This window comes from Odocoileus virginianus, chromosome 12 (assembly GCF_023699985.2).
Source record: "Odocoileus virginianus isolate 20LAN1187 ecotype Illinois chromosome 12, Ovbor_1.2, whole genome shotgun sequence".
NCBI lineage: Eukaryota > Metazoa > Chordata > Mammalia > Artiodactyla > Cervidae > Odocoileus > Odocoileus virginianus.
The window spans coordinates 5,973,584-5,998,095 of NC_069685.1; the positions used below are offsets into that span (position 1 = coordinate 5,973,584).

General features: G+C 39.7%; 1 protein-coding gene and 1 pseudogene across 8 annotated transcripts in view; both read right to left on the minus strand.

Moving 5' to 3' along the window:
• Positions 1-24,512, minus strand: part of FHIP1A (FHF complex subunit HOOK interacting protein 1A) — a 399,036-nt gene that overhangs the window by 132,186 nt on the left and 242,338 nt on the right. The window lies entirely within an intron of this gene.
• LOC110143675 (zinc finger protein 724-like) lies at positions 4,731-6,535 on the minus strand (annotated as a pseudogene).

Genomic DNA, 24,512 nt, shown 5'->3' on the forward strand with positions numbered 1-24,512 from the left:
CTCTATCAATCAGAATTAGTTCCCTACCAGCAGTCGTTCAAATGCCTTTATGTGAAAAATTTCAAATATGCAACCTGCAACATAATTAAGCCGATGTGCTGATTACCTTTTGGAACAGCAACAGGGGAAAAAAAAAAATCTCCTTTTCAAAAATGTCCTTCATCCATGCGTGGTTTAAGATGTACTAAGTGCAATGAGTGTACTAACAATAAAATTCCATATATATTCACAAATATCACAAATTGTGGGCACATTTTCCTGGAGAGAGGTGGCTACAGTTTTCAGCCAGTTCTAAAAAGGAATCGGGTGGAGAGGGAGGTAGGAGGGGGGATCGGGATGGGGAATACATGCAACTCCATGGCTGATTCATGTCACTGTATGACAAAACCCACTGCAATGTTGTGAAGTAATTAGCCTCCAACTAATAAAAATAAATGGAAAAAAAATAAATAAAATAAAATAAAAAGGGTCCATGAATCGCCCGCCTTCTAAAACATTTATCAGTTCAGTTCAGTCGCTCAGTTGTGTCCGACTCTTTGCGACTCCATGAACTGCAGCAAGCCAGGCCTCCCTGTCCATCACCAACTCCTGGAGTTTACTCAAGCCCATGTCCATCAAGTCGGTGATGCCATCCAGCCATCTCATCCTCTGTCGTCCCCTTCTCCTCCTGCCCCCAATCCCTCCCAGCATCAAGGTCTTTTCCAATGAGTCAACTCTTCTCATGAGGTGGCCAAAGTATTGGAGTTTCAGCCTCAGCATCAGTCTTTCCAATGAAGACCCAGGACTGATCTCCTCTAGGATGGACTGGTTGGATCTTGCAGTCCAAGGGACCCTCAAGAGTCTTCTCCAACACCACAGTTCAAAAGCATCAATTCTTTGGCACACAGCTTTCTTCACAGTCCAACTCTCACATTCATACATGACCACTGGAAAAACCATAGCCTTGACTAGACAGACCTTGTTGGCAAAGTAATGTCTCTGCTTTTTAATATGCTATGTAGGTTGGTCATAACTTTCCTTCCACAGAGTAAGCGTCTTTTAATTTCATGGCTGCAATCACCATCTGCAGTGATTTTGGAGCCCAGAAAAATAAAGTCTGAGACTGTTTCCACGGTTTCCCCATCTATTTGCCATGAAAACGTTTATAAGTCACTTTAAATTGCATTCATAAAGAGTCCCAAAACAGAGGCTAACAGCCAGTTCAAATTCTAAAAGTGTTACTGAAGAGACAGTCATGGAACTTTTGTGACTTTGGAAATACAAAAAGTTCCATTTAAGCAGCTTAGGGGTTGTTCCAGCCTGTGAGTAACTACGATCTTGAGTAACAATCAGGGCAAGCCTCAGTGCCTTACAAATTTCATGGCTGGTTAGATACTTACACTCCAACTCCAAAGCACTGCAAGGTGTGGCGTCAGAGGTACAAAGTGATTAGCATTATTCTAATATTAGCAACGGGCTCAAAGAACACGATCCTATGCCAATTAGGACAAAGTACCTCTCTCCACCAGTCTGCGAAATGGGCCATGAAGAGTCTGGCTGCCTTCTGTGCACGTAAACAGGATAGAAGTGGAGTAAGTCAGCAGCACTTGAAATATCTGACACAGCTATCCTGACTTCACATAGGCAGCATAATACTAGCACTTAGAGCACTTATACCCTGGAGGAGGAAATGGCAACCCGCTCCAGTATTTTTGCCCGAAAAATCCCATGGACAAAGGAGGCTGGTGGGCTACAGTCTATGGGGTCGCAAACAGTCAGACATGACTGAGCGTCTGTGCATAGCACTTATATGGTCACCTAATAATTTCCCATTTCTTAACTTTTTATGATCATAAAATTAATGAAAGACTTTCTTACATGCAAATATAATAAACTAACAAATGGTATCACTGCTGAACCAAAATTTAAAAGACTATTTTTTCATCCAGGAGTAGGCAAAAGATTCTAGAAGTTCATAATAAAAACCTATGGTTTAAAGTAGTTAACCACTCAATATATATTATTGCTATGATCAGTTTATCATCAAGATTTCATACTAATAAAAAATAAGCAAGATTTAGGATCACTGAAAAATTTCAGAGGCAAAAAAATTTAACTTGAAAGTTCTCCTTGCTCAGTAACAACTACATGGGCCTCAGTCATATATTATCAATGTCCAGATTTACATATTTCAAGAGGGGACTTAGGAAAAGTAAAAATGGGTCCATCTCATACACCTCAAGTGAGAAATTATACTGCTGTTCTACCTGCAAAGAGCAATTTGGCAACAGCCTTTAAAACTGAATTTGAACAGCAAAATCACTTCTATTCTATTCTAACATTATAATAACTGCTAATCACTTTGTACCTCAGACACCACACCTTGCAGTGTTTTTGAGTCAGAGTGTAAGTATCTAACAAGCCATGAAATTTGTAACACACAGAGTCTTGCCCTGATTATTACACAAGATTCCGGTTACTCACAGGCTAGAACAACCGCTAAGCTGCTGAAATGGAACTTTTTATATCACTGAAGTCACAAAAGTCCCATGCCTGTCTCTTCAGTAATAACTTTAGAATCTCTGTTGGCTATTAGTCTCTGTTTGGGGACTCTTCATAGTTTCACCATGAATGCATCTTTAAAGTAGCTTAAAAATATTTTTTTGAAGTACATTTACATCCTATAAATATACTTTCACATTACAAAATGACATATTGAATAACAGCAAAGAGCTGACACTTACTGTCCCAGGCACTATTCTGAAGACATTATACCATTAACTCATTAAATCTTCTCAGCAATCCTGTGAACTACACTTCTCTCTTCTACAAGATTCAGAAACAGGCATGGAGAAGTAAAGGTGCTGATCTAATCAAGGTCACACAGATATCCTGGGGTCTAACCATTAGTATCTCCCAAACTACAGAGATATGCTTTGAGGCACTGCTTAGATAGTAAACAGCTGGAAAGACCCCAAATACCCATCAGCAGCAGTCAGGTTATATAAATAGGGCACTTCTATATTGAAATAGCACATCACAATTTTAAAAAGGTTGCAGATCGACCAAGATGGTGGAATTGAAAGACTCAGACCACCTGCTCTCCCAGCACACCAAAATCACAACTATTTGCAGAACCATCATCGAAGAAAAAGACCAAAATCAGGCAGAAAAGATCTTTTACCATTAAAGACATAAAGAGGGAACCGCAGCCAGACTGGCAGAAGAGGCAAACTCACGATGGAATCAGTCGGGGTGGGCCACACACAAACGGGAGAATAAGTGTATTACAGAAGCTCCACCACGTGAGTGAGAGTCACAGGCCCACGCGCCGGGCCCCCCGCCCAGGAGTCCGGTACCAGGAACACGGCCCCCCGAGCATTCGGCTTTTTTTTTTTTTTACATAAAACCTTTAATAATCCACGATATGATCCATGATTAAACACATTTCAAAAGTACAGAGAAAGATATTCATTTTTCTGATTTTTATGGTGTACAAACAAAGCCTAGGAAACAATTAGTAAACATGATACACACTAATTGTCTGCCTTTTCCAGGAAGGGTTTCCAATACATTTCTAGGTTATCACAGACGCTGTCTTTATTGCAACACTGTCAAGTAATATTCATGACTTGTGCTGAAATTATAAAGGTACATCACTATTTTAGTGACTGTGATAGTGTTCCTCTTTCAAATCAATTGATAGACCTATTGAAAATTTATAACCAACCTCTGTCTTCCTTTAATACTTGAAGACATTCCATGATCACTTACATCATGGCAACCTCCTGATATTTCACATCAATGACCAACACATCCATTTAGATGTTCATTGTCTGCTGGAGAGGGTGTGGAGAAAAGGGAACCCTCTTACACTGTTGGTGGGAATGCAAATTAGTACAGCCACTATGGAAAACAGTGTGGAAATTCCTTAAAAAGCTGGAAATAGATCTGCCATATGACCCAGCAATACCACTTCTAGGCATACACACTGAGGAAACCAGATCCAAAAGAGACACGTGCACCCCAATGTTCATCGCAGCCCTGTTTATAACAGCCAGGTCATGGAAGCAACCTAGATGCCCATCAGCAGACGAATGGATGAGGAAGCTGTGGTACATATACACCATGGAATATTACTCAGCCATCAAAAAGAATTCATTTGAATCAGTTCTAATGAGATGGGTGAAACTGGAACCCATTATACAGAGCGAAGTAAGCCAGAAAGATAAAGAACATTACAGTATACTAACACATATATATGGAATTTAGAAAGATGGTAACGATAACCTTATATGCAAAAAAAGAAAAAGAGACTCAGATGTATAGAACAGACTTGTGGACTCTGTGGGAGAAGGCGAGGGCGGGATGTTTCAAGAGAACAGCATCAAAACATGTATATCTAGGGTGAAACAGATCACCAGCCCAGGTTGGATGCATGAGACAAGTGCTCAGGCCTGGTGCACTGGGAAGACCCAGAGGGATGGGGTGGAGAGGGAGGTGGGAGGGGGGACCGGGATGGGGAATACATGTAAATCCATGGCTAATTCATTTCAATGTGTGACAAAAACCACTGCAATGTTGTAAAGTAATTAGCCTCCAACAAATAAAAATAAATGGAAGAAAAAAAAAAAAAGATGTTCATTGTCCATTTTACATTATGATATCCTTCATCTTCTAATGGAGAATAGATAGAAATGGTTGCAACACAATATGAAAAGGCTAATCTTCCAAGCATAAACCATCCAAAACTTATGTTTGCATGCACGCTATAGAAGCCAAGCATAGTATGGATTATTTGAGCATTGAGTTACATTCACTTCTAATAATCTCAAATCACGTCATTATAAACAAGCATACATTGCTAATAATTCTAACTTTCTAACCATCAATCTTCATCTCACGATTCATGCTAATATATCCATTTTCTATGTGTTTTAACTATGGAGTACTCCCTACAGTAATTCTCCTTCAGAGAAACTTCGGAAAAGAGGATTGATGAAATACTTTCTAATATGTAGTCTCTTATGTTTCTTTACATTTGATTTTTGATTAAATATTTTTCTACATATTTGTTACATCATTTCCATAGGTTTCTTGTATAAACTCTCATGTTTTCTGATGCATGTTTATGACAAACCTTTCATCACTTGTTCCATTACTAGAGTTTTTATCCATTATGTGCTCTCAGCTGTTTAGGGAGCTCACCACTATGACTAAAGCCTTTGCCACCATCTTCATGTTTATAAGGTTTCACTCCGGTATGAACTTGTAGACATGTAGTGAGAATTGATTTCTGATTAAAGGCTTTGCCACATTCTGTACATTGGTATGGTTTCTCCCCAGTGTGGATTTGATGATGTGCAGTTAAATTTGAACAGTTAAAGGCTCAGCCACACTCTGTACAATGATAAGGTCGCTCTCCACTATGAATTCGCTGATGTCAAGTAAGCTCTGAACAACTGATAAAGGCTTTTTCACATTCCTTACATTTTAAGCTTTCTCCCCAGTATGAATTCGTTGATGATGGGTAAGAGTTGAGTTCTGACTAAAGGCGTTGCCACATTCTGTGCCTTTATACGGTTTCTCTCCAGTATGCACTCGCAGATGTTTAGTAAGTATTAATTTGTACTTAAAGGCTTTGCCACATTCTGTACATTTATAAGGTTTCTCTCCAGAATGAACTCGCAGATGTGTAGTAAGATTGATTTCTGATTAAAGGCATTGCCACATTCTGTACATTTATTAATTTTCTCTCCAGTATGCACTCGCAAATGTGTAGTAAGATTGAAGTTCTGATTAAAGGCTTTGCCACATTCTGTACATTTATAAGGTTTCTCTCCAGTATGAACTCGCAGATGATTAGTGAGTTTTGATTTGTCACTGAAGGCTTTTCCACATTCTGTACATTTATAAGGATTCTCTCTCCTGTATGAAATAGCAGATGTCTTGTAAGAATGAAGTTATATTTAAAGCCTTTGCCACATTCTGTACATTTATATGGTCTCTCCCCAGTATGAATTCGCTGATGTCTAGTAAGAGCAGAACTGTTCATGAAGGTCTTCCCACATTCTGTACACTTATAACGCTTCTCCCCCATATGAATTCGGTGATGCTTACTAAGATTTGAACTCGTAATAAAGGCTTTGCCACATTCTGAACATTTATAACATTTCTCTCCAGTGTGAGTAAGCTGATGTTGAGTAAGAAGTGAGCGACGGACAAATCTTTTGCCACATTCTGTACATTTGAAAGATTTCCTTCCTGTATGAATTTTCCTATGCTTACTTAGATTGGATGAGGTACTAAAGACATTTCCCATGTATCTTACATTGGTGTCCTTTCTGTGGATTTTGAATAGTTTGCTGTTGTACAAGTTCTGAAGACTGATTAGAAGCTTTACCATATTCACTACAATTATAAGTCTTCTCTCCGGTATGAATACTCTGCACAGAACGAACTGACATCTGATAAAAGATATTTCTACATTTATTACTTTTAGAATCCCTGTGTGAAGATTCAGGTCCCTGATGTTTCATAAAGTTTGAGTCTCCTTCAACCTTACACCCAGTTTCATTGCTTGAATACCTTCTCACTCCACCATAAAAACCCTCATAATTACTGGGCCTGGAACTCTTACTTAAGACCTGACTAATTTTATTACACATGGAAAGCTGTTCTGTATTATCAATATCATGATGTATATTGAATAATGACGGTTGGACTACATCTCTTCCATTATCATCAACATTATACATCGTGGAATGGAGAGGAAATATCTTTTGCTAGAAGAATAATGACGTCCTGCTCACAGATCCCTCAAATTGAGTATATTGTGAGCTTTGCCCCTCATTTTTAAATTTCAGTGTTCAGACATGCGTGAATGTATGCAATAAATGAAGTCTACATTCAGAATTGTTTGAATGAGTATTTGCAGTGGAGACTAAATCATGTTCCAAATGTATCATGTTTCCTTCCAGAGGACATGTATGTTTCAAAAGGTGATGTAAAACCTTTTTTAAAAACTTACACTTCTCAGCAGATGTTTAAGACTGAAATTGGTGTTTCTCCCAGTTTGAATCATGTTGCTCATTTTATGTTATTTTTTTGCAGTAATGTTTGCCTTATGTGTAACTGTCTCAATTTCTTTATGTCCATATAAACATCTTCTCTTTCTTTCATATGCCCTCCTATATTCCCAGTGTTTTCTTAAACTGAAGTTTCTGAGGTGGAATATTTCATATATTCCGAGGTTTGCTTTTGGAAACAAATCTTCTATCCTTGGTTTCTGTGGCATCAAATCCCAGGTGTATTGTGGAGACCTTGCTGGGTGTATGTCTCTTGTCTCCATTCTCCTTATACTCCTGGGGTCGTTCAATTCCTCCAGAAAGGTGACCAGGTCCGGCTTAGAGGCTACAAGACCCAAAGAGGCCAGGTTCCTGTAGTTCTCTAACATCACGTCCCTGGACAAGTCCCGCTGACTGAGGTCCAGGCATTCCCACTCCTCTTGAGTGAAGTCTATGGCCACATCCCGGAATGTCAGCCGTCCCTGAGAAGCTGCCATTTCCTCCTCTTGTGGCTCCTGCTGTGTGTCTTCTTTTGGGATACTAGGTCCCAAACCCGCAAACAGGCTGAGAAAATGTCTTTAAAGGCATCCACACAGCTCTTTCACCTTCAACAGCTGACAGCCTCTGAGGGTCTTTCAAACAATGCAGCAGGAAGACCGGCTTCCAGGAGCCCTGAGCTTGAGCCCTCAGCTCTGCCTGCCCCAGAGCTCTGGAGAGAGTTGAGCGCAGCTCAGCTTTGAAGGCCAGCAGGACCTCACTTCAGGAGTCCCAAAGGACGGGTGGAGACACGTTTCACCTGGAACGGGAGGACGGACACTCTCACAGGCACTGGGACCCAGAGTAAAAGCAGTAATTTGGCAGGAGGCAGAGCCAGACCTACGCGCTAGTGTTGAAAGGTCTCCCAAGAGTGCCGAGGGGCGGCGGCTCACCCAGGGGCACTGGTCCTGCTGACAGTCACTCTCGGGAGCCCCTTCCACACGGACGGCACCAGTGTGCTGTCCTTCCTCTAGCGCATCAGTGCCGAGGCCTGGCACCGCTCAACAGCCTGCAGGGACGAGCGCTGGGAGAGAGGCCTCAGGCCAAGTGACTGACTGAGCGGACGCAGCCCCAGCCGTCAGCAGACAGACTGCCTAACGACTTCCTGCGCCCACAGCCCCCTCGAGACACGCCGCTAGAAACAGCCCTGTCCGCTAAAGGGTGAAGTCTCAACGCCACATACCAGGGGGCAGACAGCAGACGTTCGGAAACCACAGGCCTGCAGACCCCGACAGCCCACTGCAGGCCATGCACTCTGGGACCATCTGAGTCCTGCTTCTGCCCACCAGCAGGCCAACAAAAGCTTTGAGACACCCCGGGCCCTACACCAATGGTGTCAGGAACCATTCCCTCAGCACCAGCAACCTGACACCAGCTCTGGGATTCCCAGCATTGCTGCCAGACCCTAGGACCCGGCTCTGCCTGCCAGAAATCCGTCACTAACCCCAGGACCTGGCTTCACCCAACAGTGGGGAGGAGACAAACCCGAAGTCTTCCGAGCCCTGAGTCCACCCCCCATGGAGCCAGCATGAGCCCTGGGGCACACTGGGATTCTGCAGAAAGTTGCATCATAACCGGGTCCTACCAACTACAGTCAACAGCCTCCACAAAATGCAGGGCTTGGCAACCAACTGGGCCACGAGTCAAGCAAGCCTAGCAGACTGCCCACATAATCAACTTGCCCCAAGAGAAAGATCCCATGCAGCCCTCGTGAAGGGAACCTCTAGAGCATAGAGCTTGGGGCATGCACTGCTGGGACACACACAATGTCTCCTATAGGGGGCCACTTCTCCAAGGCTGAAAAATGTAACTAACCTACCACATGCATAAAAATACAAACAGTAACTCAGGCAAAATAAGGTGGCAGAGAAATACATTCCAAATGAAGAAGCTAAATAAAACCCCAGAAGAAGAACTGAAACAGGCAATCTGCCCTAGAAATAGTTCAGGGAAATGGTCGTAAAGATGGTCAAACAACTCAGGAGAAGAATGGATGCACAGAATGAGAAACCAGAAGTTTTTAACAGAGTTAGAAAATATAAAGAAAAACCAAACAGAGGTGAAAAATAAAATAACTGAAATGAAAAAATATACTAGAAGGATTCAACAGCAGAATAAATGATACTAAGGAATGGATCAGTGAGTTGGAAGACAGAGTACTGAAAATCACTGCTGCTGAACAGAAAAAAAAGAGAAAAGAATTAAAAGAAATGAGCACAGTATAAAAGATCTCTGGGGTAAGGTCAAGTGCAATCATATTCACATTCAGGGGTTCCAGAAGGAGAAGAGAGAGAGAAAAGGGTTGAGAACGTATGTGAAGACATAACAACTTAAAATTCCCATAACACTGGAAAGGAAGTAGTCACCTAAATCTAAGAAGCACAGAGTCACACACAGGATTACCCAAAGACGAACACACCAAGACACACAGTAATTAAAATGAGAAAAAGATAAAGAGAGAACAGTAAAAGCATCAAAGTAAAAAGCAAAAAGGAACATATAAGGGAACTCTTGTATTAGTTGATTTTTCAGTAGAAACTCTGCAGACCAGAAGGTATGGCATGATACATTTAAAGGAAACATTTACCCACAACCAAGAATAGTCTACCCAGCAAGGCTCTCATTCAGATATGATGGACAAAATCAAGCTTTACAGACAAGCAAAAGCTAACAGTTCAGCACCACCAAAACAGCTTTACAACAAATGCTAAAGAAACTTCTCTAGGCAAAAAAAAAGAAAAAGAAAAAGAAGAAGGCTACAACTAGAAACAGTAAAATCATCAAATGAGAAAGCTCATCAGTAAAGGCAAACATACAGTAAAGGTAAGTAATCATCCACATACAAAGCTAGTAGAAAGGTGAAGGGACAAAAATATTAAAATAATCTATAACCACAATAAGCAGTTAAGAGATACTCGAAACAATTAGATGTAAAACATGGTATCAAAAACAGTAATCACAAGGGGAAGGGAATACAAATGCAGGCTTTTTAAATGCAATTGAAATTGTGATTTTAATTTAATTGAAATTTAAAGCTATCATGTATATAGAGAGATTTCTATATAAAAAACATATGGCAACAACAAACCAAAAACCTGTAATAGATATACACTCAAAAAAGAAAAAGGAATCCAACATAACACTAATGAGAGCCATCAAATCGTAAGAGAACAAAAAATGAAGTGGGGGGGAGATATACAAAACAACACAGAAACAATTAACAACAAAAAAAGAAGACACATTATCAATAACTACCATAAATATAAATGAACTACATGCTCCAATCAAAAGAGAGAGAGTGGCTGAATGGATAAAATAAAACAAGATCCATATCTATGCTGCCTACAACAGACCCACTAGATCTAAAAACACAGACAAAGTGAGAGGATAGAAAAAAATATTCCATACAAATGGAACTCAAAAGAAAGCCAGAGTAGCAATATTTAGACAAAGTAGACTTTAAAATAAAGACTGTAATAAGAGACAAAGAAAAACATCACATAATCAGGGATCAATCCAAGAGGAAGATATAAAAACTAAATATACACACAACCAACCTCAAAATATAAGGCAAATAATAGACATAAAAGGAGAACTTGACAGTAACACAATAATAGTAGAAGACTTAATAGCCCCCTTATATCAATGGACAGATAATCCAGACAGAAAATCAGTAAGGAAACTCTGACCTTAAATGGCACATTCACTGATAAATAGAGGGTATTTCAACCAAAAGCAGCAAAATATGCATTCTTTTCAACTAGATGAAAAACTCTCCAGGATCCATCACATATTAGGAACAAAACAGTCTCAATAAATTTAAGAAAACTGAAACCATATTAAGCATCTCTTCTGACCACAAGGCTATGAGACTAGAAATAAACTACAAAAAAAAAAAAATACTGCAAAAACCACAAACATGTGATGGCTAAAAAATATGCTACTAAACAACCAATAAATCAATGAAAAAATCAAAGAAGAAATAAAAATATATCTAGAGGCATTTCATTTCAATAAAATGAAAACAGTTCAGTTCAGTTCAGTCATTCAGTCATGTGCAACTCTTTGTGACCCCATGAATTGCAGCACGCCAGGCCTCCCTGTCAATCACCAAGTCCTGGAGTTTACTCAAACTCATGTCCATTGAGTTGGTGATGCCATCCAGCCATCTCATCCTCTGTCGTCCCCTTCTCCTCCTGCCCCCAATCCCTCCCAGCATCAAGGTCTTTTCCAATGAGTCAACTCTTCCCATGAGGTGGCCAAAGTATTGGAGTTTCAGCTTCAGCATCAGTCCTTCCAAAGAACACCCAGAACTGATCTCCTTTAGGATGGATTGGTTGGATCTCCTTGCAGTCCAAGGGACTCTCAAGAGTCTTCTTCAACACCACAGTTCAAAAGCATCAGTTCTTCTGTGCTCAGCTTTCCTCACAGTCCAACTCTCACATCCATACATGACCACTGGAAAAACCATAGCCTTGGCTAGATGGACCTTTGTTGGCAAAGTAAGGTCTCTGCTTTTTAATATGCTATCTAGGTTGGTCATAACTTTCCTTCCAAGGAGTAAGCGTCTTTTAATTTCATGGCTGCAATCACCATCTGCAGTGATTTTGGAGCCAAAAAAATAAAGTCAGCCACTGTTTCCACTATTTCCCCATCTATTTCACATGAAGTGATGGGACCAGATGCCATGATCTTAGTTTTCTGAATGTTGAGCTTTAAGCCAACTTTTTCACTCTCCTCTTTCACTTTCATCAAGAGGCTTTTTAGTTCCTCTTCACTTTCTGCCATAAAGGTGGTGTCATCTGCATATCTGAGGTTATTGATATTTCTCCCAGCAATCTTGATTCCAGTTTGTGCTTCTTCCGGCCCAGTGTTTCTCATGATGTACTCTGCATATAAGTTAAACAAGCAGGGTGAAAATATACAGCCTTGACATACTCCTTTTCCTATTTGGAACCAGTCTGTTGTTCCATGTCCAATTCTAACTGTTGCTTCCTGACCTGCATACAAGTTTCTCAAGAGGCAGGTCAGGTGGTCTGGTATTCCAATCTCTTTCAGAATTTTCCACAGTTTATTGTGATCCACACAGTCAAGGACTTCAGCATAGTCAATAAAGCAGAAATAGATGTTTTTCTGGAATTCTCTTGCTTTCTCGATGATCCAGCGGATGTTGGCAATTTGACCTCTGGTTCCTCTGCCCTTTCTAAAACCAGCTTGAACATCTGGAAGTTCACGGTTCATGTACTGTTGATGCCTGGCTTGGAGAATTTTGAGCATTACTTTACTATTCTGTGAGATGAGGGCAATTGTGCGGTAGTTTGAGCATCCTTTGGGACTGGAATGAAAACTAACCTTTTCCAGTCCTGTGGCCACTGCTGAGTTTTCCAGATTTGCTAGCATATTGACTGAAGCACTTTCACAGCATCATCTTTCAGGATTTGAAATAGCTCAACTGGAATTCCATCACCTCCACTAGCTTCGTTCATAGTGATGCCTCCTAAGGCCCATTTGACTTCACATTCCAGGATGTCTGGGTCTAGGTGAGTGATCACACCATGATTATCTGGGTCGTGAAGATCTTTTTGTACAGCTCTTCTGTGTATTCTTGCCACCTCTTCTTAATATCTTCTGCTTCTGTTAGATCCATACCATTTCTGTCCTTTATCGAACCCATCTTTGCATGGAATGTTCCCTTGGTATCTCTAATTTTATTGAAGAGATCTCTAGTGTTTCCCATTCTGTTGTTTTCCTATATTTCTTTGCATTGATCACTGAGGAAGGCTTTCTTATCTCTCTTTGCTATTCTTTGGAACTCTGCATTCAAATGGGAATATCTTTCCTTTTCTCCTTTGCTTTTCGCTTCTCTTCTTTTCACAGCTATTTGTAAGGCCTCCTCAGACAAACATTCTGCCTTTTTTCGTTTCTTTTCCATGTAAAATGAAAACATTACAATCCAAAACCTTTGGGATACAGCAAAAGCAGTTCTAAGAGGGAAGTTTACAGTGATACAACTTTACCGCAGGAAACTAGGAAAATCTCAAATAAACAACCTAACCTTACACTTAATAGGACTTGATAAAAAAAGAACAAACTAATTCCAAAGTTAGTAAAGAGAAAGAAAGCATAAAGATCAGAGTCGAAATAAGTGAAATAAAGACCAAAATATAAAAGATCAGTGAAACTAAATGCTGGTTCTTTGAAAAGATAAGCAAAATTAATTAACTTTTAGACAGACTCGTGAAGAAAAAAAGGGGGCGGGCCCAAGTGAATAAAATCAGAATTGAAAAATATGAAGTTACAGCCAACACCACAGAAATATAAAGGATCATAAGAGAAACCTACAAACAACTGTAAGCCAATGAAATGGATAACCTAGAAGACATGGACAAATTCTTAGAAAGGTACCATCTCCTGAGACTGAACAAGGAAGAAAGAAAAATATGAACAAACTCATTTCCAGTAATAAAACTGAATAAGTAACAACCCCCAACCAACAAAAATACAGGACCAGATGGTTTCACAGGTGAATTGTACTAAACATTCAGAGAAGAGATAACACATATTCTTTTCAAACTCTTCCGAAAAATTGCAGAGGAACACTTTCAAACTTGTTCTATGATATAACACCATTATACCAAAAACAGACAAAGTTATCACACACATACAAATTATAGGTTAATATCACTGATGAACACAGGTGCAAAAATCCTCAGCAAAATATTAGCAAACTGAGTTCAACAATACATTAAGAGGATCATAACAATGATTAAGTGGGATTCATCCCTGGGAGGCAATGATTTTTTCAGTATCTGCAAGTCAATCAATGGGCTACATCATATTAATGAAGAATAAAAACCATATGATCACATCAATGGATGCAGAAAAAGCTTCAACAAAATTTAAAATCCATTTATGTTTAAAAAAAAAACTCTCCAGAAAGTGGGCATAGAGGGAACATCCCTCAACATAAGAAAGGTCATATATGACAAACCCACAGGTAATACCATACTCAGTGGTGAAAAACTGACAGTATTTTCTCTAAATCAGGAATAAGACAAAATTGCCCCATCTTACCAGTTTTATTTAACATAATTTTGGCAATATTAGCCACAGCAATCAGACAAGAAATAAAAGGAATTCAAATTGGAAAGGAAGAAGGAAAAGTATCATTGTTTTCATATGACATAATACTACACACAGAAAATTCTAAAGATGCCACCAGAAAACCATTAGTGCTCATCTGGTAAAGCTGCAGAATACAAAATTAATATACAGATATCTGTTGCATTTACACACAAAAACAATGAAATATAAAAAGAGAAAAATTAAGGGAACAATCTCATTTACCACTGCATCAAAAAGAATAAAATATCTAAGAATAAATCTATCTAAGGAGGTATAAGACCAATACTCAAGAAACTATAAAACACTGATGAAAAAAACAGACAACATTAATAGATAGAAAGGCGTTCTTGGATTGGAAGAATTAATATAGAAGAATTAATATAATTATAATTAATATATTAAAACTAATTTACTACATTAAATTAATTTAATTTAAATGATCATATTACTTAAGACAATCTACAGATTCAATGCAATATCTATCAAAAATACCAGTGGCATTTTTCATAGAACTAGAACAAATATGCTTAAATTTTTTGTGGAAACAAACGGCCCTGAATAGCCAAAACAATCTTTAGAAAGAACAGAGCTGGAGCGATCACACTCCTTGACTGTAGACTGTACCACAAAGCTATAATAATCCAAACAGTACGTGTAACAGCACAAAAGCAGGAACACTGATCAGCAGGACAGGACAGAAATCTCAGAAATAAACCTAGGCACTGTGGCCAATTAATCTGTGAGTAAGGAGTCAAGAATAGATGGCGGAGAAAGGACAGTCTCTTCAATAAGTGGTGCCGGGAAAACTAGACAGCTACACATAAAAGAACAAAATTAGAACATTCTATAAAACCATATACAAAAATAAACTAAAAATGGATTATAGACCTAAATGTAAGACCAGAAACCAAAAAACTCCTCGAGGAAAACATAGGCAGAACACTCTTTGGCATAAATCATAGCAATATTATTTTGGATCTGTCTCATAAACCAAAGGAAATAAAAGCAAAAGCAAACAAATTGGACCTAATAAAGGCCAAAAGGTTTCACAGAGCCAAGAAAACCAGCAACAAAATGAAAAGACAACCGACTGAGTGAGACAAAACATTTGCAAACGATATGAAAAGGGGTTAATATTCAAAATATATAAGCAGCTCATACAACTCACCATCAAAATAAATGGCCCAAGAATGGAAGCAATGCAAGAGTCGATCATCAGATGAATGGATAAAGATGATGGGTATCTATACACAGTGGAATACTAGTGAGCTATTAAAAAGAATGAAATTCTGCCATCTGCAGCAACATGGATGGACGTGAAGGGTATTATGCTCAGTGAAGTCAGAAAGGGAAAGACTGATACTGTGTTAAATATATCACTCGTATGTGGAATCACTTGTAAGCGCAATTTGAAATATTAATGCTGTATTAAATATATATCACTTGTATGTGGAATCACTTGTATGTGCAATCTGAAATACTAATGTTGTGTTAAATATATCATTTGTATGTGGAATCACTTGTATGTGGAATCACTTGTATGTGGAAGCTGAAATACTAATACTGTGTTAAATATATCACTTGTATGTGGAATCAAGCTAACGAATATAACAAAAAAGAAGCCCACTCACAGAGAACAAACCTGTGGCTGTCAGTGAGGTGACGGAAGAGGGGAGGGGCAATATGGGGTAGTGGATTAAGAGGTACAAACTACTACATATAAAATAAGCCACAAGGATATATCACACAACATGGGGAATATAGCCAGTATTTTATAACAACTATAAAAGGAATGTAACCTTTAAAACAGTGAATCACTATGTTGTATACCTATAACATATATAATTCAGTTAAAAATTGTTTTAAAATTTTTTAAAAGGTAGCAGTTCTGAATGAACTGATATGGAAAGGCTGCCAGGAAATATACAGAGCAGCAGGTATATCATGTCACCATTTACGTAAGGAAAAAAGGCATGTGTTGCTCTAAATGCTCGCAAAGGCATCACCCATCTCTGTGAAGACACAATGACCCTGAGGCGGCTTCCTCAGCAGAGGGGCACCCGGTGTCTGGGGACGGAGAGGCAGGGAGACTTGCTTTTCACTGTGCACCCTTCTTTACTTTTGGAATTTGGTACCATGATTATGTACTACTTCGCGAAAACATATTTAATTAACAAGAGCAAAAGAACATGGAAAACTCAAAGGGAAGTACACAAGTTCAGCCTAAGTGTAGCAGCTACAGTGGGCTTGAAGTCTCCATCTCTCTGGGAAAGGGAAAACCCTACACAGTGATTATATATGGCCTGGGGGGTATGAGCAGGAATAAAAGAGTACATTAACGTAATATGCCATTTGAATCAATTACAGTGACCACGAAATGTCAGAAGAGCATTAAACAGAAAACACACGAAGGAAAACTAACTTGATTCATAGCATGTAAGTTGTTAACTCCAATGGAATAAATATGGATGAAAATGACATGTTAGAGAAGCATAAATAAGGTTTTCAACACTTTTTGAGAAGCTCTGAGAAAAAACAAAATCAGTCAAAGTAAATATAGCTCACTATCAAGATTTCCCTTATTCAAAAAACCTGCAGCACTGCAATTTGCTGTAGTTACTGGAGCAGTGCCACCACCATTCACAATAACTTTTTAAAATTATTTGGTCTTTTTATAGCATTTTTTTCTACTTGTACAAAACCTTTCAAACTATTATTTTCCCTGAAAACCATAGATTATTATACACCTATAAGTAAACTTCTTAAACTTCCTCTTTTTAAAGTATGATACTCATTGACAGCATGGCTTCAATGGTGTCTCACTGATAAATAATCCACCTGCCAATGCAGGATATGCTGGTTCAATCCCTGGATCTGGAAGATCCCCTGCAAAAGAAAATGGCAATCCACTTCACTATTCTCACCTGGGAAATCCCATGGACAGAGGCGCCTGGCAGGCTACAGTCCAGGGAATCGCGAAGGGTCGCACATGACTTAGCCATTAAACAATAACAACGACTCATGGACAGCAGATCTCACTATTCGGAAGCCTCAGTTTGCCACAAGCATCATTCCGTGGAGCGCTGAAACAGAACCTGGTGAGATTGGTAACCCTTGAGTGAAGCACTGCTTTACCTCCGAGACAGGTACCTATTCTCTCTCCCTCTCATGGACGGAGAGGCACACGTGTATTCACGCGCACACATCAACGTCTAGCTCTGCACAAAGATGTAAATCCTAATCATTCAGTTCAGCTCAGTTCAGTCGCTCAGTCGTGTCTGACTCTTTGCAACCCCATGAATCGCAGCACGCCAGACCTCCCCGTCCATCACCAACTCCCGGAGTTTACTCAAACCCACGCCCATCGAATTGGTGATGCCATCCAGCCATCTCATCCTCTGTCATCCCCTTCTCCTCCTGCCCCCAATCCCTCCCAGCATCAGGGTCTTTTCCAAGGAGTCAACTCTTCGCATGAGGTGGCCAAAGTATTGGAGTTTCATTTAGCTGCTGTTTCTTCAGAGACTCCACAATAGAAAAGCCATGTGTCATTTGCAATTAATAAAGGGTAATGAAGGCTCTAATTTCTGCTTGGGGGTACAGCATTTCATCTTACTGCGATGCCCTTCCAAGAAATAAAAGTAAAAATGGTAACAACTTATATTAAGCAGTTCCTCTGTCACAACAAGGGTGGCTTATAGTGACTGGATGGCTGCCAGCCCCCTGAGAAGACTCGCAGAGAGGTGGTCTTCATGGGGAGGAAGGCATTGATTCACCTATAAGCCTCCAGAAGCAACTGGGTAGATCACAACTCTCCTATATTCTGCTTCAATGTATCTCCACTTGCCTCTAGAGTGACTGGCACAGATTTGAATGGTTTCAGGATATCAATACTTTTTTTTTTTCATTTATTTTTATTAGTTGGAGGCTAATTACTCTACAATATTGTAGTGGGTTATGTCATACATTGACATGAATCAGCCATGGATTTACAGGTATTCCCCATCCCGATCCCCCCTCCCACCTCCCTCTCCACCCGAGCCCTCTGGGTCTTCCCAGTGCACCAGGCCCGAGCACTTATCTCATGCATCCAACCTGGGCTGGTGATGTTTCACCCTAGATAATATACATGTTTCGATGCTGTTCTCTTGAAACATCCCACCCTTGCCTTCTCCCACAGAGTCCACAAGTCTGTTCTCTACATCTGTGTCTCTTTTTCTGTTTTGCATATAGGGTTATCATTACCATCTTTCTAAATTCCATATATATGTGTTGGTATGCTATAATGTTGTTTATCTTTCTGGCTTACTTCACTCTGTATAATGGGCTCCAGTTTCATCCATCTCATTAGAACTGATTCAAATGAATTCTTTTTAACAGCTGAGTAATATTCCATGGTGTATATGTACCACAGCTTCCTCATCCATTCATCTGCTGATGGGCATCTAGGTTGCTTCCATGTCCTGGCTATTATAAACAGTGCTGCGATGAACACTGGGGTGCACGTGTCTCTTTCAGATCTGGTTTCCTCAGTGTGTATGCCCAGAAGTAGGATTGCTGGATCATTTGGCAGTTCTATTTCCAGTTTTTTAAGAAATCTCCACACTGTTCTCCATAGCAACTGTACTAGTTTGCATTCCCACCAACAGTGTAAGAGGGTTCCCTTTTCTCCACACCCTCTCCAGCATTTATTGCTTGTAGACGTTTGGATAGCAGCCATTCTGACTGGCGTGTAATGGTACCTCATTGTGGTTTTGATTTGCATTTCTCTGATAGTGAGTGATGTTGAGCATCTTTTCATGTATTTGTTAGCCATCTTTATGTCTTCTTTGGAGTAATGTCTGTTTCGTTCTTTGGCCCATTTTTTGATTGGGTCATTTATTTTTCTGGAATTGAGCTGCAGGAGTTGCTTGTATATTTTTGAGATTAATCCTTTGTCTGTTGCTTCGTTTGCTATTATTTTCTCCCAATCTGAGGGCTGTCTTTTCACCTTGCTTATAGTTTCCTTTGTTGTGCAAAAGCTTTTAAGTTTCATTGGGTCCCATTTGTTTATTTTTGCTTTTATTCCCAATATTCTGGGAGGTGGGTCATAGACGATCCTGCTGTGATTTATGTCGGAGAGTGTTTTGCCTATGTTCTCCTCTAGGAGTTTTATAGTTTCTGGTCTTACATTTAGATCTTTAATCCATTTTGAGTTTATTTTTGTGTATGGTGTTAGAAAGTGTTCTAGTTTCATTCTTTTACAAGTGGTTGACCAGTTTTCCCAGCACCACTTGTTAAAGAGGTTGTCTTTTTTCCATTGTATATCCTTGCCTCCTTTGTCAAAGATAAGGTGTCCATAGGTTCGTGGATTTATCTCTGGGCTTTCTATTCTGTTCCATTGATCTATATTTCTGTCTTTGTGCCCATACCATACTGTCTTGATGACTGTGGCTTTGTAGTAGAGTCTGAAGTCAGGCAGGTTGATTCCTCCAGTTCCATTCTTCTTTCTCAAGATTGCTTTGGCTATTCGAGGGTTTTTGTATTTCCATACAAATTGTAAAATTATTTGTTCTAGTTCTGTGAAAAATACCATTGGTAGCTTAATAAGGATTGCACTGAATCTATAGATTGCTTTGGGTAGTATAGCCATTTTGACAATATTGATTCTTCTGATCCATGAACACAGTATGTTTCTCCATCTGTTTGTGTCCTCTTTGATTTCTTTCATCAGTGTTTTATAGTTATCTACGTATAGGTCTTTTGTTTCTTTAGGTAGATATATTCCTAAGTATTTTATTCTTTTCATTGCAATGGTGAATGGTATTGTTTCCTTAATTTCTCTTTCTGTGTTCTCATTGTTAGTGTATCAATACTTCTTTATGGAACATGTAACATGGAACAACAGACTGGTTCCAAATAGGGAAAGGAGTATATCAAGGCTGTATATTGTCACCCTGCTTATTTAACTTATATGCAGAGCACATCATGAGAAACACTGGGTTGTAAAAAGAACAAGCTGGAATCAAGATTGCCAGGAGAAACATCAATAACCTCAGATATGCAGATGACACCACCCTTATGGCAGAAAGTGAAGAGGAACTAAAAAGCCTCTTGATGAAAGTGAAAGAGGAAGAGTGAAAAAGTTGGCTTAAAGCTCAACATTCAGAAAACTAAGATCATGGCATCTGGTCCCATCACTTTATGTGAAATAGATGGAGAGACAGCGGAAACAGTGTCAGACTTTATTTTTCTGGGCTCCAAAATCACTGCAGATGGTGATTGCAGCCATGAAATTAAAAGATGCTTACTCCGTGGAAGGAAAGTTATGACCAACCTAGATAGCATATTAAAAAGCAGAGACCTTACTTTGCCAACAAAGGTCCATCTAGTCAAGGCTATGGTTTTTCCAGTGGTCATGTATGGATGTGAGAGTTGGACTGTGAAGAAAGCTGAGCACAGAAAAACTGATGCTTTTGAACTGTGGTGTTGAAGAAGACTCTTGAGAGTCCCTTGGACTGCAAGGAGATCCAACCAGTCCATCCTAAAGGAGATCAGTTCTGGGTGTTCATTGGAAGGACTGATGCTGAAGCTGAAACTCCAATATTTTGGCCACCTCATGCGAAAAGTTGACTCATTGGAAAAGACCCTGATGCTGGGAGGGATTGGGGGCAGGAGGAGAAGGGGACGACAGAGGATGAGATGGCTGGATGGCATCACCGACTCGATGGGCATGGGTTTGAGTAAACTCTGGGAGTTGGTGATGGACAGGGAGGTCTGGCGTGCTGCGATTCACGGGGTGGCAAAGAGTTGGCCACAACTGAGCAACTGAACTGAACGGATACTTCTTTAATTAAAACTCTTCTCTGCTCAATTAATATGTGTGTATCCATCTGTCTTGTGTACAGAGGGGAAAGAAAGAGAAATCAAAAGCAAGAGAAGAGAAATTGAAGACAGTGTTTTAAATTGAGTTTTCCTTCAGACAAACTTTGCATTTGGCACTATTTCTCCCTAGAGTTGGTGCTTCCAGTAGAAACCTAGGAGCAAGAAGAGTGGTGGACAAAGAATTCCTACTCTCCCCTGAAAAACAGCCTGCACTTAAGAGCTAATCACCCACTTAAAATCAAAGACGTTGAGAAGAGGGTATGGAAGCAAAAGAATAATTCGGCCAATTTTGTGGGTTTGGGGTTTTTTTTTGCAAGAATAATGCTATATATACTACTAACATATACACATAATAATGTTCATTCCCATTCTATGCCTTGCAGGGTTATCAAAAATCGATAAACTGATTCTGTACTACTGGAAAAGAACTTACCTGTCGATTAAGTTCTAACGTCAGTATATAAAGCAAGACATAGAAAGACTCAAAATTCTTCTTGAACACCCCTTTAGCAAGGCACTCGTTAGAAATCAACCTACTTTTCCTCGTTAAGTTGGAGACACAGTTGAGCACCCACCAAAGCGGTAGGCGTTTGGGGTCAGGCCGTATACACAATAATAGTATCTTCAGTTGGAAGAGCTACTTTCAGCTCAGCGTGACCCTCACACCAGGAGAAGCAGGTGGGAACTGGGACCCAGGCAGGAACCAGCAGGTGTGCACACAGATACCTCTACAGCTCCCCAACAGTAAACTCAAAAAGTACCCCCAACCTTTTAAATTACTGTCCTCTCTTTCTCTTCCTGATTTTATTTCACCCTTCTGGTCAAGGATCTATACAGGGGCTGACGTTAACACACAATACTGGAGCCTTCTTCAGAATAACGACCCCACAGGAGTTCACAATTATCAACTACACAGCAAATCTGCCCTAAGTTTCAAGTAAATTATACTTCCTGCTTTCACAGAAAAAGAACCTAACAGGTAAAGCATCCGGGAGACAACTCAAGTGAAAATAAGAACAGATTTTTTTCAATTAAGTAAACATGTTTAGAGACATGCTCTGTTTCTAAAATATTTGAAATTTACACGCACAAATATAGCATACAAACACTGTCAATTAGCAATTTGGTAATAAACATACTCTGGAAAAAAATGCCTTAAATGTAAAGAAAAAGATGATGAGCAAATGGGAACCAAACAAATGTAAATATTTGCATTTCAGGTAGACCTGGTCTTGCTAATATGAGTATTTCTCTAATAAACTGATAGAAGAATTAGCAGCACTAACTTCTGGCTCTGCCATATGAATTGTTCATGCACAGGTTCTTTCTGTGAGAAATCTTTCTGTGAAAAGTTGAAGCTTTAAATCTGATCATATTTAGTTCTGAGGGCTTATAAAGATATACTCCTTCTTCTTCTTATTATTATTAAAATGCATTTAAAATATATGTATTTACTTTAGCACCAGATAATCTTTCACATGTTCACATAATGATTATTGAGAGAATAAAAAGTTGCCACAGGACTTCGCCAGTGGTCCAGTTGGTTAAGATTTTGAGCTTCCAACGCAAGTGGTGCAGGTTCAACCCCTGGTCAGAGAACTAGGATTCCACATACCAGGTGGCCAAAACAAACACGAAAAATGAAACAAAAAATGTTTTTTTCTATCAAGTGTTCTGAGAACTGAAGCCCTAAAGTAAGAGCAAAGTAAAGGGCTGCTCTAATGCTAGAATTAAATCTTTTACACGATTATATCACAATAACATCTTTGGTCTAACAATCAGTATTCTATATTTGTTGCCTGCACAAAACTACAATTATTCATTGATTTGATCAAAATTACTAGCTGACTTGAGCAACTCAGTCCACCAGCCAGCCCTCAGGGCAATGAGTCAAAGCAACAGTGTATCAAAGTGACTAATGTGTTTGTGAGTCCCAGTTAGAAGACAGACCACACCAGGGCAATGCTTAGATTCTGGTCCAAAGGCCAGGTTCATCTTGTTTAACTCCACAGACTATTTTCCTCATAATTTAATTTACTCTGTACACAGTTGAGAGTTTTTCTTCTCCTTTAATGGAAAAAAGAAACGTGACAATAAGAGCCAGAGGGCAAAATTCAGTGAAATCAGATACTCTTGTTTCAAAAAAAAACGAAGAGGAGGTGGATTGCTTCCTTCTTGTGTGACAGGAGAAGAGTCTAGGAGAAACAAAGAGGGATTCTCACCAGTGAACCCACCTGTCAGTGCTTCAGATTCCATTAAAGGCCACAATTCTGTTGATTCGGTGCCAAATGCCTCTGAAATGTTCTTACCAAGTATGTGTTTGTGTGTGTGTGTTTTGTTTTGCTTTGCTTTTGAAAGAACAGGGAAAGCAATACATTTAAAGGCTGGAGAAGATTTTCTTCCATTTACTTGGGTCAGTGAAACATCCATCATACAGAGACACAAACACTTCACAGAATAAAAGATCAGAGGAGCTACACTAGTAGAAGATCAAAGAACCGGTGCCTCTGGGGAATCAAACAAGCAATGGTCTGAGCACAGCCCCTCTGACTCCTCTCCCAAGTCCCACTGATAGGACGGAACGGGGGGGACCACCACATGGAACATGCCAGCCCCCAAAATGTGATTAAAAATAAGTAACTCTCATTTGGCTCTCTCTCCGGAAAAAGAATCTTTTCAAAGCCACTAAGGAGAATAACTATATAATGAAAAATTTTTAAAAGCAAAAATGTTCAAATTATCTACCCACCAACCACAACCAAGCACATGAAATTAGCATAAGCTCAGCATAAACACACACCCAGTGTAAACAATAGATACATGTAGTAAATGGTTGCAAAAATGTCAGAAGGACTTGGATGGCTTAAACAGATGCCCTCAGATCTAATTCCATCTGCTTGAGCTAAAAAAAGAGCACTCTGTCCATCCCAGTTACATGCACAGTTCAAAGAACAAGTTGTCATTAAAAATCGAAGGGTAGAATTCACAGTAGAAATATAACATGTCCAGAAGAATCTCGCAAAAACTTTCAGCATCCCCAAAACCTTTGGTTGCCAGGATCAAAAGCATTATGCTGAATGCCTACTAAGCACCTGCCTTCAACCTCTCTGATTCCTATCTTTCTGCTCTGAACCTCTTCGTTTCATTATATCTCCCTGCGATGATACAGTTTCTGCCTTGTGCTGTAGTTATTTCAGAACCAGACACTGGTCTCCTTGAGGGTAGGGATGGCATCTGATGTTATTCATGGTTATTCAAGAAGCATTTATCCACTGCCCAAGATGTGCAATGTACAGCATCTGATAAGATCCAGCCCCACGCCTTGGGGGATGAGTGGATTACTGCGAAGAGCCATGTTTGTGTTGGCAAGGAACAGCACCAGCCCTCGAAGGGCTGCAGCGTGCTCAGCTGTGTCAGACTCTCTGCGACCCCACGAGGGCTGCC